The following is a 20156-nucleotide window of genomic DNA, read 5'->3' as shown; positions in this document are numbered from 1 at the left end:
TCAACCCTCAGTTTGTTTCCTGTGATTAAGGATTCCTCATATCAGTGAGATCATATGATACATGTCTTCCTCTGTTTGACTTATTTCACTCAACATAATATCCTCCAGTTCCATCCACGTCGTTGCAAATGGCAAGATCTCATTCCTTTTGATGGCTGCATAATATTCCATTGTATATATATACCACATCTTCTTTATCCATTCATCTGTTGATGGACATCTTGGCTCTTTCCACAGTTTGGCTATTGTGGACATCAAGCACCTCATTTTCTGAGCCCGAGTTCCTAAGGCAGCTGTGGCTGTGGCCATCCTATAATTTCCTAGCCTGTCTAGCCCCTGCTTCCCCTGGCAACTTCAGTGGAAGCTGTTGTAAAACTTCAGTTTTTGCAGAGGCCCCAATGTTCTTTTCAACATTCCAGTTCTTTGCTTTATCTAGTGGATGTCCCCCTTAACCACAGAGCAGCTCCTGCCCTGTACCACTATATACATTCTTATACCCCATACTTTCTTTCCTGCTAGAGAGCTTAGAATCTACCACTCGCCTATTTCTAATGTCGTTTGCCACCAAATCAACTTCTGAATAGTGGTCAGTTCCTGGCCACACAGTCTAAGGACAAGAAAATTTTTAAGGGCGAAGAACAGCACATACTTCACCTTTCCTCAGATGTTGCTTCTTCTTCTTAGCTGCTTTGAACATTGGGGATTTTTTTTTTTATTTTTTTTTGAAGATTTTATTTATTTATTTGACAGAGAGAGACACAGTGAGAGAGGGAACACAAGCAGGGGGAGTGGGAGAGGGAGAAGCAGGCTCCCCGCCGAGCAAGGAACCCGATGTGGGGCTCGATCCCAGGACCCTGGGATCATGACCTGAGCCGAAGGCAGACACTTAACGACTGAGCCACCCAGGCGCCCCAACATTGGGGATTTGTAACATTTTAAAAATGCACTGTATTTGCCATTACATCTGCAAAATGATAAAATAAGGTAAATCAGTGCTTTAAAACTACAATTTGAGACAAGTATAGGTAAAACGAGCAGGTGTCCTGAATTCCTGACCTGTCGAGTGAAGCAGAACTTGCTAGAATTAACTTTGTTTAAATTGTGGGCAAAAATCTTACTTTTAAATATTTATTCAGAATCTCTCTATGAATTTTGGAATTGCTATCTTTTCAGTGAGAAAAAGCGAACTTAGTATTCCTGGCAACAGTTAATGATTAATTTGTGGAGGTACCTCTGACATCTTTATGATTTGATAGGCTGAATCATGGAAATTCTATCCTGCCCAAGCTGACATCCCAGAAGAGATTGATTGGAAAATCTGCTCGAAGATGCGTCAGTTTATTCCCACATTGTCTGGATCTGATAAACCCTTATGCATTTTGGGGATCAAATTACCACAGTTGACTTCGCTGTGTTGCCAGCTAGTTTGCATGCTGCAAAATGGAAGCAGTTTACACTTAGTAAAAATGCCATCTATGAAACAGTAAAACATAATTATGTGTGCGAGCTCTTTACTTCTTGAGCTTCACTCAATCTAGTGGAGGCTCACAGTGATTGAGGAATTGAGTTTTCTAGAAACCCCAAGTGTATAACTCTCTAAATATAACCTCCAGACTCTAATGCCTCGCCCCCGGCATTTTTCCTCCCTTTAAATAAATGTTTATTGTGCCAGGTACTAGTCTAGGCCCTGAAGATACCATGATGTGAATAAGACAGAAATGTCCCTAATCTCACGGTGCCTTGGTCAGGAGGTATCCTTTTGTTTGCTGTTTACCAAGTAACTGAACGCCATAAAAATCATTTTTAAAAACTTTTTTTCTTTGAGAAAATTTACTTTCTTCCAACCCTATAATCAGATTTCTAAATGTTAATAAAAGGTAATTGTGATCTTTAAGATCTTTTAGGTCTGTGAGATGGAATATTCTATTGCCATTGCATATAATATTTTTGAAGACTAGTTAATGGAAAATACCTTAGGACATAATGCTAAATGAAAGAAGCAGAATATAAGCTTAATATATCATATGATCCCAGTTTTATTTTATAAAAAACTCTAGAAATATAAATAGATCTATAGTTTGAAAAATAAATAAATATATAGATAAGAGGATGGGTGGAAGTACAGAAAAATGTGTGGGTATGGGCATAGTGATTACATTTTTTCCTAAACTATTCTGTATTTTTCCTATTTTCAAAAATAACATGTCTTTTATAATCAGGAAAAAAGTTATTAAAAATAATCTCTAGTATTGAAATCCTATGAAATAGACATTTTATTGTCATAGAGATACCTGCAGCAAACATCTTGGGGTCTTTTGTACCAGGGAGAATAGCAACTGATTGAGAATTCTCCTGTCTCCTATTTCTCGTATTGTAAACACTATACTTCCCTCCTTGAAGCTGCCCTTCATTTTGCATAGCTCCATCCAGCTCTTCTGATTATATTTAACTGAACTATTATTGGTATATGGGAGAGATTATTATACTTCAGGTATAGGCTGACTTATCTAGCTGAGTTGCATCTGCTTAAACCCAGCCTAGGCAAGAACTTAATATCTGTTTAAAAGTGGCGAAATGAAGTAAAGATAATGCATGATGTGAAGATTCACTTGGGGTATCTTCGGAGGTGTAGGATACTATGAATACACTAATGGGAGGGAGAGGATTGCTAGAGGATTCTGGAATGCCACTCAGAGAAAAGTTGGGATCTCAAGAAGTGTTCTGAATCTGGCATGTTTGCATATGTGTGTGTGTGTTTGTGCATGTGTGTGTGTTCTGTGTATACATATGTGCTGTGTATTTTTAATACATTTTTATAGGGATTTTTTATACTTAGCAAATCATATCTTTTATATATCAGTACTTTATTTTTTCAAATGAATGTAAATGCTGTTATAATGGATATGAAATTTATTCATTAGCATTATCATCAGTGCATCCAAAAAGTAGTTACTATCTTGAGTCCTTCATAATAATACTAATGGTAGTAACACACCTAACATTTCTTGGGTGTTTAGTATGTGTCAGACTCTTCGCTAAGCTCTTCATTACATATTAACCTTATGAAATGTTGTTTTGTCATTGGAAAGGTGTCTTCATCCTTGGATAATTGGGAACTGCTGGTTGAGACTGTCTAGTATAAGTTCTAAGACCCAAAAGTTTTTGAGGCAGTGTAGTGTCATGGTTAAGAACCTGAATCCTATAAAGAAGATGTAGTTCATATATACAATGGAATATTACTCAGCCATCAGAAAGGATGAATACCCACTGTTTGCATCCGTATGGATGGGACTGGAGGGGATTATGCTAAGTGAAATAAGTCAAGCAGAGAAAGACAATTATCATATGGTTTCACTCATATGTGGAACATAAGGAATAGCATGGGGGACCACAGGGGAAGGGAGGGAAAACTGAATGGGAAGAAATCAGAGGGAGGGAGACAAACCATGAGAGACTCTGAACTCTGGGAAACAAACAGGGTAACAGAAGGGAGGGAAGGGAAGGGATGGGGTAACCGAGTGATGGGTATTAAGGAGGGCACGTGTTGTGAAGAGCAGTGGGTGTTATATGCAACTAATGAATCGCTGAACACTACATCAAAAACTAATGATGTACTATATGTTGGCTAACTGAACATAAAAAAAAAAGAACCTGAATCCTAGTGTCAGAGAGACCTGGGTTCAAACCCTGGTTCTGTCATTTTCTGGCTGTGTGACTTTGAGAAAGTTATTTAGCATTCCTTGACATCATTACACATTTGTGAAACAAAAATTATTGTTATAAGATTAAATAATACAGGCAAAATCCTTCACAGTACCTGAAAAGTAGAGAAGGCTCAACAATGACACCTATTCCATAATGAGCTTATAGTCATGGGTTAACTTGAAAGAACAGCATCAAGCGGCAGTTGCTATAAGAAACTGCATATGTGATTTTTGTAGAGTTGACACTTATGGCTGGAAAAAAGGAAATAAAATTTATCCAAGATTTGAAAGCTTTAAGCCTTATCCAAGGTGAAATTTGATAAGAAAGGAGATAAACTTTAAGAGATCAACCAGAGCTAGGCAAAGAAGTTGGGGTTCCATCATCTGTATTGCCAGCTATTGATTCTCCATACCCGTGGGATATGGTGTCATTTGGGAAAACAAGTGGATCTGTTTTCTTAAATGTGAGCTCCCTCTGCCTTAGTCTTGTTCCTGGCATCTGTTGTATCTGGCCTGTGACCTGATGGTAGTTTTGGTGGCCGTGCCCACAGCTGGCAAGGCTGTTGTTATTTTAATGCCTTTAAATAGTCTGTCTGAACCACAGTCCTTGGATACCAAAAATCAACATTATAAAAGATAATGGGCCTTAATGATGTGGGTTGTTAGGTGGTTAGCTGAGTTACAGAAGGTCTTGTTACTGAGCAAGACTTTGGACAGACATTAATCAGATGCTGGGTAATTGGGGTCCTGCTCAGAATACAATGTACTCCAGTGACTCAAATTTTAAAAAGATACTCCCCTTTTCTAAGAGAGCACCCTGGTCGTGGGTACAACAATTTGGAGATGGGCTTAATGAGGAAAATTTCCATAGCAATTGTAAGTATTGTCATACACAGCTATGGAACAAAGGCTCCTGCTTGCTTTAATTAAGTATTTAGTTGTCTGCAGTCTGAAAAATAAAATCTGAGGGCAGGTGGAACCTGGTTACCATATTTCCTGATAATTTCTTCAGTGGAGGAGATGTTGATGCCTGGATGGCAGATAGTAAGGATTGGGGTTTTTTTGGTTGCTGTTGTTCAAAGAAATGGGGAATTCTATATGAGACAAGCAGTTTTGTTAAGAGAGGGCAGAATTTTACGGAGTGTTAAAAGAATTTATGTGCAAATACTTTTGAAGAAACAGAATTCAAAGACAACCTCAATCCAACTTAGTGGCTTCATAATGAGATACACACACACACACACAGACACACAGACACACAGACACACACACACACGTGCATGCATAAACACATGCACACAAAGTCCATTCTTCAAAAAAACCTGTCTTGCTGAATGTAAGTGGCTCTATTGGGGGCCATATTATGTCTTTTTTATGTAACCAGAAGATTTTTCAAGGCTTTCTAAATATATATCTGATTAAATGTATATGTCACTTTAAAAACTTCAGGGGAACTAATTACAAATGTTTGCATGTCTCTTAATAAAAATGAGACTTTAAGTAGAGTTAGCAGAGCAAAAGTAAAATTAAATCATCCATCCAGTACACAAATATATTCTGAATGCTAACTCTGTGCCAGGCCCCATTTTTGGAGATGGGGCACAATGGTATAAACAATTGTGATAGAACACGGCTGCCTTCATGGAACTTAGAACAATCTGATTAATACACCCAAGGTTGTATTGTGAGTGTTTCTTCAAGGCAATAAAAATATCTCCCATCAGGTCCTCTACACAAGGTTGTTCTTTGAGTTAGTCTATGAGCCTATCGTGAGATGGAATTTACTTAGCACTTACCAAGTTCATTGTAAATAAATATTATAATTCTTATTCCCAAAGTCTTAATGTTTTTTCTTGGAGAGTAGTCGCAAAGTAATTGTGATGATTCAGGGCGTGCTCATTCTTGATGTGTTGTAGACATAGGGAAATGTGCCTTTTCATCATATCTGGAACATTTTCAGTTGGTACTTACTAAATCATTGAAAAAAAAGTCTTGATGCAGATTTTAAGAAAGAAAGAAATTGTTGTAAAGGAGTGCCTGGGTAGCTCAGTCATTGGTTAATGTCTAACTCTTGGTTTTGGCTCAGGTCATGATCTCAGAATTGTGGGATAAAGCCCTGCATCAGGTTCCATGCTAGGTGTGGAGCCTGCTTAAGATTCTCTCTATCTCCCTCCCTAAAAAAAGAAGGAAAAAAAAAGGAATTTCTGTAAAATTATGTACAATTCAAGAGTATACCATAACTTGATAATTGGGTTTTCTTCAAGTAAAAAATAATTCTTCTTTTTGTCCTAATTAGGATGAGTAGGACTTAATTGTACCTCTTACAAGCTAGAAGTCAAGAAATTTGACAAAAGTGGCCAGAAAAATCTGGCCTTCACCAGCTACCACAAATAGCTCTTAGAGTTACTTAAGGTCAGAGGCTGTTAGGCCACTCTCCTTCTCTTGAGCACTTAATCATAGTTTAATCAAGTCAAGAAGGAGATGCTGGGAGATCCCATTCTGATGGACTCTGATAAGCTGGTAATGGGCAGAAATGTTTTCCCAAAGAGGTTTAGCTTTCAGCTGTACAAAGAAACTTCTACACTGTCTTTCAGGAAATATGAGCCCAGGTGCAATATCAGCTTGTCTTTTGCTCAAGTGCTTTCTTACCTTGAAGGCCCAAGATACTTTGGACCTAAAACATGTGATTTCAATGTCAGTGGTTGAGGAATGCATTTTATTTTTCTAAACCAATTAGTAGCATAGGCTCAGTTGCCTCTTAGGGGCTTGAGCTTAGAGACACTCAAAATTCTCTAGTGTGGTTGCCAACTGTTTTTCACTCCAGATTGTAGTACAATTACGTATGAGTTCCTCAATTAGGACATTTCCAGATGCTTTAGACAGACATAAAATCATTATAATCAGATTCTGTAATTTTAATTTTACCTTTACAGCTACTTATAAGAGTGTATAATGTGTTTTGGATAATTAAGAGAAACCAACTTTGACCTCAATATGAATCATTTTTATGTCCCCCTAAAATGCACTGCAATTCATGGATAAGGTAACTTGAGGTTTAAAAACCCAAATGGAATTTTCACCTGAGGACATTCTTGGTTACAAGTGGTTATTAGAGAAAGTGACTGCAGACTTTGGATATTGCCAGCAGGCTAAAACCTTCTGCTTCACTCATATGTGAACCTTCACTTCATACCATATGCCTGTGGTATCCTGCCTAATGGTGGAATACCAAACCAACGTTCTGATGACTATTTTGATCCAGGCATTGGAAGAAGTTATGTTTTTGTAATTTGACTCTGAGTTAATGGCAACATTTGCTTCTTGTGTAGCCAAGCATATTAACATAGCATCCTTTCTGAAAGCAGAATAGGCTTCCAGAAGCAAGGAGGAACTCTAGAAACATATTAAGGCATTATGTTCCTAGTGTCGAAAAGAAGAAATTGTTCCACAAGAACCAATTTATTGTGAATAAGAGCATATTCCTAACCTTTTATGCTTTGCTGATAGCAAAATGTATATATCTGATGCTTAGATATTGTCTTAGTGCTTTTGTTTTGTTTTGTTTCAAAGAAGTCACTTAACAGACTGGGCTTCTGCTGAGGGTATAACCTGTTGTACCCACTGAAGCAAATGGCTTTCCATCAATCCTCCCCTGGTGGCTGGGCTGTGTATGTATAGACAGAGGATTACAGAGTTGGGAATAGATCCTTTGCTAGGTTTGTGTTTTAATGAGATGCTTAGAATTGCTTCATGTCTCTTTTATTGATTCTACTCCCAGTTCATTAAAAAGGAAAAGAAAATTAAGGAAAAAGGGGTTGGAGTGTGCTGATTTCTCATACTTCTGGAATAAAGTTTTGATTTATATGTAGTTCTCCCAAGAAGAGCAGACAACTCCAAAATGACTCTATCCAATGTTTTGTAAGTAAAAAAAAAAAAAAATGAATATGAGCATTTTCATATATTCAAATAATAATAGTGATGAACTTCCAAAATATAAACTTCTATGAGAGAAGTCTGTACATGGCACAGAATGGACACAGAGGGAGTAACAATTCCATTTGCTTGGTACATGGTAGATGGTTTGCTGAATTTAATTCCTGAGGGATCCAGCAAAGGTTTCCTAAGGATTACTGAGCCAGATGTTAGGGAGATGGTAGTTGAAGGTGGGGTGAAATGAGAAGGGAAAGGAGGCAGAAGGACTGAGGGCAATTTAGGCCAGGAGGAATGAGGCAGCAAGATGAGTGACAGGAGTTCGACAAGTTCAGTGTCCTGTCTGAGGGTTGCTGAGCAGAGTGAAGTAACAAGAGTAAGGCACTTAGCACAGTGCCTGGTACACAGCAAGTGCCTATTAAATAGTACCTTAAAAATAAAAGCTGCTTCCAGTGGTGTGCTGGTAAATGTTTAATAACTGGCTCTTAAAAGGGAGGGAAACTCCTGATTTGTATCATTTGCAGAGGTCTGTGGTGTAATTACCTTCACTGTGGCTGATTTACAGCTACCAATGTGATGTCTTTGAACTCAGAGTTGAGAAGAGATATACAGTCAGCCCTTCCAAGCTGGTAACAAGCTGATTCCAGCACACCACTGACTTGCTTCCTTCTTTTCTTTTTTTTTTAAGATTTTATTTATTTCTTAGAGAGAGAGCACGAGTGGGGGTGGCGGGTTGGGGGCAGGAGGAGGGGCCAAGGGAGAGGGAGAAGCAGACTCCCCACCAAGCAGGTGCCCAGTCTGGGGTTCTATCCCAGGATCCCGAGATCATGACCTGAGCTGAAGGCAGACGCTTAACCTAGTGAGCCACCCAGGGGCCCCTGACTGATTCCTTTTTATGTGTAATGGTTGAGATCTTTGTAGCTCCTCTTTTCTATCTGATGGGTATTCTCTCATTAATCCTGACCTAAGCAGCAGAAAGTTAACTCAGTTACTAAAAGACAAATGGTATTAATGTGAGCTGTATTATTGGAAATAATTGCTAGGCTCTGGGATATGAATTTTGCTTGGGGGAATTTCTAGATTCACATCTTTGGCCAAGAGCCATTTGGAGTTTTAGATATGAGAATAGGAATGGTTTTTGATTCTCGGCTGGATGAGGGTGGCCCTAGTGGGAGGAACTGACTAATGTGAATCACTTATTAGAGCTGGGAGGAAAGTTAAGCTGGGAGGAAAGGTACTTTTGTGAGCAAAAATATACTAAGTATTTTTCAGGTTTTTTTTTCTCCTGATGAGGGTTTGAGTAAGCAAAATGTATGGGAAAGAAGTTAACGGAACAGTCCAGGGTTCTGTGTGGTGGAGGAGAGTAGAGAATGAAAACAGGGCAATCCTGAAACCTGGTTTTGGGTGGGGGTCTGTCATGTGGGAAGAGTAATCATGATGTGGAAGACACCTGTTTACAGCCGCTCACCTACTGTGCTGGTCTTGGTGCTGAGTGATGGACACATGTTATTTCTTCATCCCTCACAATAACCTTGAGAGATAAATACTAAAATCCACTCAGCTGCTCAAGCTGGGAACTTAGGAATCATCTTTGATTGTTCCACTCACCCACTGTATCCTATTTATAACCAGGTCCTGATGATTATCCCTCCAATTATATTTCAAAGCCATATGACTCCTCCTCATATCCCCGACTAACCCCGGTCTAGACCACCATTGGTGTTCATTTCTGATCTGGTGCCCCTGAGTCCACAGTTCCTCCTTCATCCATTTTCTACATGGCAGCCAGAGTGATGCTCTTAAAAGTATGTGTCTTATCATGTTATTCCCCTGCTTAAAACAACTTTGATAGCTCTCTGTTACCTTTGGAGTGAAATCCAAACTCCTTCCCATGATCTAAACATTACTCATCATGCTCCCTTGTTTTCTAAGCTTCAGAACACTGATCTGTCAAGAGAAGATCTATTATATATTATAATATATATAGATTATAAGATCTATTAAGAGAAGACTTCTCTGATCTTATAATCCAAGTAGGACCTTCCCCTTCCCTGATATTCTCAGTTTCAGCACCCTGTTTTCTTCATGGCATGCTCTATTGATTTTTTATTTGCTTCCTTGTTTTCAGCTTCCTTGCCCATGAGACCATGGGTAGGTACCAGGTCTCTCTTGTTTACCATGGGTTCTTCAGTCCCTGGCACAGTGCCTCTCATATAGTAGAGGCTCAATAAACAGCTGGTGAATGAATAAAGAAACTGAGCCATAGTCCAAGGTCACTTGGGTGTTATGGTATTGCCTCTTCTGTCTAGTAAACACTCAAGTTCCTTTCCATTCCCCATCCCAACCCCCAACTTCTGTGTGTGGTGGGCTGGTGGGACTGAGGGTGGGGGGTTGGTCTGTGGTGTATTTATAGTCAGATCCAGTCCTGGAGTGACCCCCTGACTTTAACCATCATTCATTTGCTGCTAATTCCCAAATCTGGGTCTCCACAGCAGTCTTATCTCACTTTTAGCTCACATTTCCAATGCTGACTGGGCATCTTTTGATTGAGCCTCAGGTGCCTCAAACATAACTTGTACAAAGTTGAATTCATCAAATTCCCTGTTTTCTCTTTCTGTGTTCCTCATCTCACCAAACAGCACTTTATCTACTCAGTTGTCCGAGTCAGAAACCTGTGCTTCCTCTTTGGAGATTTTTCTTATCTGCAGATCAGTCACAGAATCTACCAGTTTGAACCTCTGTGTATCCTTTGACTCAGGGCCCTTCTTCCTCTACCTACCATCTCTACCTTAGCTCAGGCCACTGTCTGCTCTGACTGCAGCAACCTCCTCACTGTCTCCCTGCTTCAAGTCAGGACAGCACCAGTGTATCCCAAGGTAGTCATCTGAAATACATATCTGATTATGTCATACCTTTCTTGAACTCTTACATAGCCTCCCATGACTATGGAGAGGAAGTTGAAATCCCTTAGCACATTACAAGGGCTGGGGAAGAGCACAGTACTAACTTAATGCACAGATTGTGAGGACTTTATAGGGCAAGGATATGAAGAGCAAGACCTGGTGTGCCACTGTGTACTCATTGATGAAGCAGTACCTGGGCTCTGTGCTTGCTGTTGTGTATTCAGGGAGGACAAATGTCTCTTTTTCTTGTCAGAGCTCCTTCTTCTTTATGTATTATCTCATCTCTTTTTAGTGGTCATTTTTTATTTCTATGTGCACACGTGTGTATATGTGTATGTGTTTATTTCTGTTAGTTTCTACAGTATATGATTGTAATTTGTTATGTGTTTCAAAGACAGCCTGGGCTCTAAGAATTGATCAGTGTTTCAGACTCCTAGTACCTGAAGTCAGAACGCAAGCATGTCATCATTGTAGTCTTGTGGACCCAAATACCAAGAATTTTCTGAAAAATTCCAAAGCATCTAGGTTGTCCTTTTGCTCACTGCCAATAACAACAACTAACACTTACTGAGCAAAATATTAGTGGATTGTGACAGTCAACTGATTGGGTCATGACCAACATGTTTTAAATGAAAAAGGTTAGAATTGAGTGGAGTAGAATAGAAATATCAGAGTTTCTCATGTTTAGTAAGTACAGGAAATGTTTCATGAAATTTTCATTTCTGTGAAACCCATGTTGCATGGACTGCTGTTGTCACCAGTCCCCATTCCCCTGTTCTTCATGGGCACATTACTGGACTACATTTTCCAGATGCCTTTCATGTATTGCCGTATGACTAAGTTCTGGCCAATATGAGCAAAAGTGAATATTCCACTTTCAGGCATGGCTTATAAAAACCTTGACTCAACTTACCATTCAAGTTGTTTGTTATAGTAGGAGGCCTATTCTAAAGTATATTTCAGGAAATTTTTGGAAGCCTTTGTATTATTACATTTAATTCTCATAACCACGTGAAGCAAGTACTATTACCATTACCATTGCATGGATACCGAAACTGAGACACAGAGAGGTTAAGTTACTTGTCCAAGGTCATACAGCTAGCAACTGGTGGAGCCAGGATTTGAATCCAGGCCACTGGGCTGCAGATCCCGGGTTGTCCTTCGTGACATTTTGCTGTATCTCATGACGATGCCTGTGTTTCATGCACAGACACAGCCAACATCAAGAGATTTTCTCACACCTGAGATGGCTGGAGCTCAGTTTCTGGTTATCTTTTTGTTGTTGTTTTTTTGAATCTGTTTTTATAAACGTGATCTCTCCAGACATTGTGAAAATACTGTTGTGAAATATGACCCTGAAGGCTTCAAAGTGTCATGTTGGGGATTAGCAGTGTTATTCCCAGGGATTCTAAAGTGTGTCTGGCTGCCAAAAATCCCTTCCACCGTTTTGGAAAAGACAAAGGGGGGTATAGTCCCATTTATAGGGGCGTAGGGTAATTTCTAACATATGGCTCATGATTTACTATCTTGAAGAAACTTTTATCTGTGGCTCAGTAGCTAGGCCTCGTCAAGCCAAAGATGATGAAAGTGTTTATGAGGAATGGATTTGCCAGTTCAATTATTATTTTAAGGGAATGGCCAACAGGAAAATTATACCATTATAGTTTTTAGAAACTAAACTCCAGTTGTATCTGTGTGGACAGCTGGATTGTTTTTAGAGCAGTTTATTCTGTTTCCCTTATATCTTCTCAATAACTCATCTCAAGTAGTTTTGGTCTTTGATGTGTTAAAAAAAAAAAAAGAAAGACAAAAGAAGGAGAAGAAAGAAAGTCATCTGTCCTGCTACTCAGCAGTGAATTTAGAGGGGAACTGCCCGACTGTGGATGAGTTGCCAGGACTCCATTGAAGATGGGCTGTATTTTTAACATACCTTAAATTGACCTTTTCTTATACTTTTCCTCTCAAGATCACAAAGGACATGGTGGGTATTGCTAGTATGTTTTCTCAAGATCTCCATGAGGAGGGAGTGGGGACAGTTTTCTTACTTATCTAACAAGAGCATGGTGTGTGCCTTTCAATGTGTGGCACAGTCAATGAGCCATCCCTGTTTCTGAGACCCGAACCCCCAACAAATCCCCGTCTTCCCTAGTGCAGCAGCTTGCCAAAGGGGGCGGGGGCAGTAGATGCTGCCCCTTCTAGGCACAGGTGATAGCAGAGTGGTTTGTCTGTGGAGGATTTAGAAACAATAATAAGCAGACTAAAAATCAGTGTGCTTTTATTCACAATGCTCTGGTGTTCATAAACAATGCCAGTGATAAATTCTCTTACCCATGGGATGGACCACTGTTACTGCCTCCCCTGCTGCCTTTACTCATTATCGTCCTGCTGGTCAAATTTATATAAAAGACCAGGTTATTAGGATTTTATGTTAAGTGCATACAGCAGACTTCCCACAGCATGTATAGTATTGTCCTCTTTTAATTAAAGAGAACATGTGTGTGCATGAGCGTGTGCATACACACACACACACACCTACATATACACATGTATACACATTCACGGAGACAAAGTCTGGAAAGCATGTTTATGCCAGACTGTTGAAAACAATTCTCTCTCATAGTGGGATTACAGGTAAATTCACTTTTTTCCAAACATTATTTAAAAAAAAAAAAGAAAAGAAAAGAAACCACCCACTATATTTGGTGGTGGCTCTTCTGATCATTATTTTTTTAACTTACGCCCCCTCCCCTGGAAGCTGCTTACCAACTATTGTATGTGTAGCCACACCTTCTACTGGGACATGTGGGTGCCCAAGTCTGGTGTAGTTCAAGGCCTGCCTTCTCTGCTCCAAGCTGAGTGACCTTAAGCAAGCTCCTTAATCTCCAGATTCTCATTTTAAAATGGGAGTGATGCCTGTTAACTTGTGAGGATTAGAAATACAGTAATGTCTGTCAGCAGTTGGCATGGGACCTGGCCTAGAGTAGGAGTTCAGTAAACAGCAGCTGTTGTTATTTTTCTGGACACGTCAGTGTGGCTGCTTGTCCCTCTCCTCTCTACACTCACAGTCCCCATTCCCTGCAGGCCTCCATGTCCTTGGTTATTGAAAGAGCTCCTGATGTTCTGCCTTCTTGAACTCTCCGTGTTCAGAATGCTGACTGATTTATCTTCCCTGAGCATATTTCTGATCTTTTGATTCCTGAAACCCATCAGCCAAGCTTGAGCAACTCAGTCTGGCATTTAAGGCTCATGAGAATTGGTCACCCCTTTGCCTTCACTGCACCCCTACATTTTCCTCTGTGCCAGGATAATTCCAACTACTTGTTGTTCGTTGTGCTGATCTGAAACATGGGTCAAACAACCTTGCATCTCCCTGCAGCTGTTGTGAAGGCCCGGTGAAGTAATGTATCACACACCCACATTGCTCTTGGTAGTACTGTGTATTAGTTTTTCAGGGCTGCTGGAACAAATTGCCACAAACCGGGTGGCTTAAAATGACAGAAATTTATTCTTTGACAGTTCTGGAGGGCAGAAGTCTGAAATCAAGGTGTCACCAGGACCATCCCCCCTCCAGAGGCCTTAGGGGAGAATTTGTTTCTTGCTTCATCCAGCCTCTGGTGGCTCCAGGTGTTCCCCTCCAATCTCTGCCTGCATCTTTATATTCCCTTCTCCTCTGTGTGTCTGTGTCTTCCCCTCTTCTGTCTTAAATCTCCCTCTGTCTTTCTCTTATCAGGACACTGACACTTTTCATTGGATTTAGGGCCCAGCCAGGTAATCCAGTATGATCTCATCTCAAGATCCTTAACTCAATTACATCTGCAAGGATACTTTTCCCATATGATGTAACATTTGTAGGTTCCAAGGAGATATACCTTTTCTTGGGGTGGGGGGAGGATAGGTACCATTTAACCTACTATATGCTATTTTCTGAACTTCATTCTTTCATTCTTCAAACAAATCTTTATTGGGTGCCTACTGTTTGCTGTGTACTTGCTATGTGTTAGAATATAGCTGTGACCATGATGGATGCTTCACTTACCTTAGGAACCATATGAGCCTGGTAGAAAATGTAGATACTAGGCAATTAATAATTTGACCAGACCTGATGGCTACCTTGTTGGGTGCTCTCCCAGTTTATTGGTCTACATATGGAGATAAAGGTGGTAGCCCTGCCTAGTCCACAAGAAAATTATGAAGATCAAAGAAGACCATAGGTGTGGAATTGTCTTGACCTGGCTATTTTATTGCCATGACTTCGCTCATGCTGTCCCTCTGAGCCCTAAAGTTTGGCCTTTGGATTTTGGCTCCTAGATTCAAATTCTGACTGTGTTATCATAAGATTCTGGGACTCTGGGCAAGTGACTTAACCTCTCTAAGCCTCAGTTTCCTAAGCTACAAAATGGGGATAATAATAGTGCCTTATTGGGTTCTTGTTGCAATTAAAATGACCTTATACATTGACAGTTTAAAGATAAATATGTATAGATTCTTATTCTTAGGCAATTTAGAAATTGTAGGTTCACAAAAGTATGTACTGTTTTGTAAACAACTCTTTTCATTTAATTCATTGTGAACATTTTCCTGTATTCGTAAATTTTCTTCCCCAACATCATTAAAATAGGCTGCCAACTATCGTATACCAGTTTTGTAAATTACATACCCAGTTTTGTAAATTAATTAAATAATTATACACAGAGGTGAATCAAAATGGACTAGATAGTTTTACAAGCAGCTCAAAGGATATCCCTGCTGCTTGGGCCCCTTCTTTTGGGAGGTAGCTGCTGATGTTGGCTGTGCTGCTTAGTGGGAGACCTTATGGGAAACTGTCTGACACCCAATGTCAAATGAGTGTGTTTCCTGGAGTCTAGGTTTGGGGTCTCCTGTATCCCAGTTTCTTAAGCTCTCCAATTCCCCATTGAGGCATTGCTGAGGCCAGTAGGTCACCTTCTTCAGACTCAGCACCATCCCAAGTTAAGACTTCATAGCCCCTTTTATTGAAGGGAAATCATCTGATTCAGGTAACATACTATCAAGTCCACCTTGAAGTGATTCCCTCTCCTGTCCCAAGTCTGAACACCATATAACAGAAAAGCATGGTGTCTGCATTTAGGGAGGCCTGGTTTCCAATTGTCTCAGCTGCTCACTAGCCCCATGACTTGAGTAAAGGTTCATGAATTCTCTGTTCCTCAGTTTTCTTAGTTGTTAAATGGAAATAATAATGCATCCCTCAGAGCATTAGTATAAGGGTTAAATGTTGCCTTAAATCTCTCCTGGAACAACATTGAGTAGAAACAAATGGATAGAATATAAGTGAGATTATGTTTAACATTTCTCATGGAGTAATTTTGCTTGTTTATTTATGCGTATTATTTCATCTTACCATATACCAGGTCCTGTTACAAATATTAACCTCATTTTAAACATGGATGGAATTTAAATAAGTCAACTAGATTTAGCAAACAGTGGTGAGTGTCAACAGTGGGCACATGCTATGGAGTTATGTTAAGGACTGGGAGCCACATTCTACCCCACCCTCCATGGCCCTCCATGGAAGACATACACATATACATGCATGAAGACTATTGGAAAAATCTGGATACCAATGGCTAAGAGCACAGGCTATGGATTGAATCGGAACTGTATTCTCTTAGGCCACTTGGTTTCTCAGTTTCCTGACCTAGGAGATGGAAACACTTGTGAAAATTGAAAGACATAGAACATGTACAGGTTTAGAGACTACTCTGAAATGTTGGGTATTGTGGTCAGTGTTCTAATGGAAATAAAAGCAAAGTGCAGGGCGAGAGGGAAGAATTAATAGGGGTGTGTGTGTAGCCTTTTGCAGTAGATGGGATTTGAACTGGGCTTTTGAGAGACTGCAATGAATAAGGGAATGTAATAGTAAGGACAATCTGGGGACTGTGTTGGGGGGAGTGTGGATGGATGAGCATGACCTATGATGGGGGATGAAATTGGGGGGTGATGTGAAGCTTTTTTCTAGGAAATGCTTTTTCCCTTAGGTTGGAGACCATGTTGCCAACTTATTTCATCCGTCTATCCATCATTCCTTCCTCATCTGAGCACTGAGGCTATTCATTTCACCTCACTGGGCCTTAGTCCCTTTATCTGTAAAATGAGGATATTCGTAGGATCTTGGGGAGCTGTGGGTGGGAGTTGTGTGAGAGAGGCCATGAAGAGGATAAACTGGCTCAGATACAGAGAAAGCACTTTTCAGAGGATGTTAGGTTCTCTTGTTTCAGCCATGTGCTGAAGGGTGTCCTGGATGCTGGGGAGCTAGATAGTGACTCAGAGCCTGCCCATAGACAGTTTACAGTGTAGCCCCTGGCTTGGCATCCCATCCTTCTTTGCTCCTAGAGTGGGGCCTGGTTTTTTTTTTTTTTCCTGGACCTCCTGAGGACTAGAGCTTGTCCCAGGCTTCCCCTTGCTGCCCAACCAGGTCTCTGCCAAGGCCTCCCATTGACCAGTTCTGCCTATGTCTGAACTCCACATGAGACCCATCATTGCCCTTCTGCCTAGACTGCCTCTCACCTACCTATTACACTTTTACAAAGGGACCATCTGCTATCCTGAGAGCATCCTCTTTTTGTAACCATTCCTGCCCCCTCCCAGAGTGCATGACTCTTTTCCATCTCCCTGCTCTTCCTGCACTGGCGTGTCTTAACTCCCTCTGAATTCCAGATAGGAGGATACTAGCTCTTCGCTTGAGTCACACTATTAAATAAATGTTAAATAGCCAACATTTATTGAACTATGTTCCAGGTACTCTCTAGGAACCATTGCATACTGGCTTTATACCTGTTAACCATTTCACGTCCTTATAACAAATGGGGTGGGTGCAGCTATTGTCCCCATTTACAGATGAGACCATGAGGCACAGAGAGGTCTAATGTCTTGTCCAAGGTTTCACAGCTGGGTGGTGGTAAAGCCAGAAGTGATTTGCAAATCAGATTACACTTACATGTTTACAGGAGAAAGGGACTACTGTTCCCATAGATGTGAAAATAATTTTAAAATCTTATTTTTCATTTTTAGACACAATCTTTAGGGGTCTCTTTCTGGCAGCATTAATAGTTTTATTACTCAGCCTCATATTCAAAAGGGAATTTCCTGGCTAAAGTGTCTGATTCATGGTAAAGGTGAGCCATTTTGAGCTGCAATATCCATTGGTGCCACCTGTCTTAGTCCTTTGGCTTGTATTTATTGTCACTTATGTCAGTCCTTTTGCTTCAGTTTCCCACTAATTTTAGTAAAATAATAAGGGCAAATGCAATACATTTTCAGAGTTGCACAGAATCTGCTGCAAGGATTAGATGGTAAGGATTTTGAGCAGGTTTAGGGCTGGCTTGCAAGGAGCACCAACAGGTTTTGTTCACCATCTGAAACCTTAAAACTACAGTTCAATGTATGGATGATGGTTTAAAAGCCTCCATCTGTGGTATCCAAAAGCCAGATGTTTGCAAGAACCACCTATATATCGGGCACTTCTCTGGGAGATTGGCCCCAGACTCATCATGTGAGACGCCTTCCTTGTCCCACACTTTTATGGTCACACCATTTCGGATTCAGAAGCATCTTCATTTGATGCAGAAAAGTGTCAGCTCACAGCTACTGAAATGGCTGACCCAGTTTTTGGCTGCTTAATAAGATGTGTAAGGATGGACTCTACTATTGCTATCGTAGAGGCTGCCTGTGGAATGGCCAGTTCCTGGCACCACATTTTAGAAAAGAGATTAGAACCTGCAAACTTTTCAGAGAAGGGCCACCAGGATGGTTCTTATTTTGGCTCTTATGCTCTATCAGGAGTGACTGAAGGACCTGGACATATTTCAGGTAGAAAGAAAAGTCTGTAAGAGAGAGAGCCTTCTGATACTTGAAGTGCCATCTTATGACAAAGAGGTGAAGTTGTTCAGTGGAGGCTGCACATCAAGAGCTTGGCTGAGCTTTTGGAGAATGATAGCTAAGGATCCAAATCTCAGCTTTGCTTCTCAGTGGTTTGGTCTTGGGCTGCTCCATTATCCACTCTGAAACGTAGGTCTTTCTGATAAGTGGGGATAAGATTAGTACTTGCCTCCCAAGTGTGGGAGATTAGATGAGATATTTCATGTCAACTACTTAGTGCAATGCTTGGGACATGGCAAAGCTTCAGTGAATGGTCAGCACGAGTGTTATTATCAAATTCTGTGTAATGAAGAACCAGACCAAATGGAAGAGTTAGAGGGAGCAGATTTTGACATTACATCTGGAAGGAGAGAACTTCCTAACTATCAGAATTTCTTCTAGGAGGTGTGATTGCCCAAATCTGAGATTGTTTAAGCTTCAGCTCAGTGACCTACATTAGGGAAAAGAAGGAATTCACGCTGTGAGTGAGAAGCTGCACCAACTAGTTCCCTTGTGGCTTTCCAATTCTATGAGCCCTCGGTATTTTACACTAAAAGATTTTACTACAGATGGGTGTTTGAAATGAAAATTTGCAGCAAAAGAAAGACCGTGGCCTTTTTTTTGGTGAAAATGTCACCATGACTACCGCAGTGTGTTCCTTCATGGTCTAAAGTGTGGTGCATATCTTCAGCCAGGGAAGTTGTCTGCGTAGGAGCCACCCTCCGCTCTGGGATGTGTAGCCATCTGGACTGTGGAGGTGTGCAGGGAACACACTGTTGATTCATATGCCATCCCCTGCTGGCATCTCTAAAATGGGCCCTCTGGCTGGAGGTGTGAAGCAGCCAGGCCCTCCCTCTCCCACACCTTCTCCAAGTACTCGAGAGAGAAAGGGACATGAGGAAAAATGTGTAATGATCCAGGAACGTGGAATGATGGTTGGGTGGCCCCTGTGGGCAACTGGGCAGGTGTCTTCCAGTGGCTGTGGATGCCGCTGCCAACAATCCACATTTGTGATCTTTATTTGGAGGTGTGCCTTTGGTTGACTAGGATTGCCAAACTTCCTCTTGCCCAGAAGTGCCAGGCAGCCCACAGGTAGTGACTGACTAGAGCAGGGATACGGGGGCTGGCCCCCTTGCCTCCAATGGGACAGATTCTGCAGCACAATTTAGTCCTTAGAGCTCCCTGCAGGCTCAGGCTTAGGCTCAGGCTAAATTTTCTATACAACAACATCCTTGCTTAACTTCCTTCTCTTCTCTATATGATTTATTTCCTTCTCATATGGGTTCTCCTGTGAGCCCTCCATTAATAAATTACTTGCATAAAAGTCCTTGTCTCAGGCTCTGCCTCTCAGGAATATGACCTAAGACATAGAAGTAGACTAAGGTAAGTGGCCAGGGTACTGCGCAAAGCACCTGATGCCATGCCTTATAAGAAACAGTGGATAGAATAGGACTCTTTAGTAAGAAAGACTTTGAACCATGAAGCTGTCATCATGTGAGAGGAAAGTGATTTGTTCTTATGTCCTTGAATGAATAGAATGAAGGTCTGTATAGAGTATCTCCAGGGGCGTGTGTGTCACCTTGGTGTAGGAAGAGCTGTCTAACAGGGGAGTCCAAAGGTTAGTGAAAGATTAACCACCTTATATTAGTTTTCTATTGCTGCCATAACAAATGACTGCACATTTCACAGCTTAAAACAACACAAATTTATGAGTTCACAGATCAGC

The 20156-nt window shown here is 40.8% G+C and overlaps 1 protein-coding gene across 1 annotated transcript in view; it reads left to right on the top strand.

Moving 5' to 3' along the window:
• Positions 1–20156, top strand: part of ERC2 (ELKS/RAB6-interacting/CAST family member 2) — a 338677-nt gene that overhangs the window by 188197 nt on the left and 130324 nt on the right. The window lies entirely within an intron of this gene.

Source organism: Leptonychotes weddellii, chromosome 1, assembly GCF_054177405.1.
Source record: "Leptonychotes weddellii isolate Sample4059 chromosome 1, ASM5417740v2, whole genome shotgun sequence".
NCBI classification, from domain to species: Eukaryota; Metazoa; Chordata; class Mammalia; order Carnivora; family Phocidae; genus Leptonychotes; species Leptonychotes weddellii.
The sequence above is the reverse complement of the archived record's forward strand: the minus strand, read 5'-3'. Positions and strand labels throughout refer to the sequence as shown.